This window comes from Sinocyclocheilus anshuiensis, unplaced genomic scaffold (assembly GCF_001515605.1).
Source record: "Sinocyclocheilus anshuiensis isolate Anshui unplaced genomic scaffold, SAMN03320099.WGS_v1.1 scaffold330, whole genome shotgun sequence".
In the NCBI taxonomy this organism is placed as follows: Eukaryota; Metazoa; Chordata; class Actinopteri; order Cypriniformes; family Cyprinidae; genus Sinocyclocheilus; species Sinocyclocheilus anshuiensis.
The window spans coordinates 895,758-895,970 of NW_015547689.1; the positions used below are offsets into that span (position 1 = coordinate 895,758).

At 15.5% G+C, this 213-nt stretch overlaps 1 protein-coding gene across 11 annotated transcripts in view; it reads left to right on the plus strand.

Moving 5' to 3' along the window:
• The window catches only part of LOC107703517 (neural cell adhesion molecule 1-like), a 262,247-nt gene that overhangs the window by 91,576 nt on the left and 170,458 nt on the right, over positions 1 to 213 (plus strand). The gene's annotated exons all lie outside the window — the stretch shown is intronic.

Here is a 213-nt window from a genome sequence, read left to right on the forward strand (position 1 = left end):
TTGTTTTGACTTTAAATAAGTTAAATAAATAAATCTTTATTTAATCATATTTAAATCTATTTTAATAATTTTAATAATTTATATTTATATATATATATATATATATAATTTTTTTATAACTAGTTTTTTTATTATATAATATATATATATATACAGTGGGTACGGAAAGTATTCAGACCCCCTTAAATTTTTCACTCTTTGTTATATTGCAGC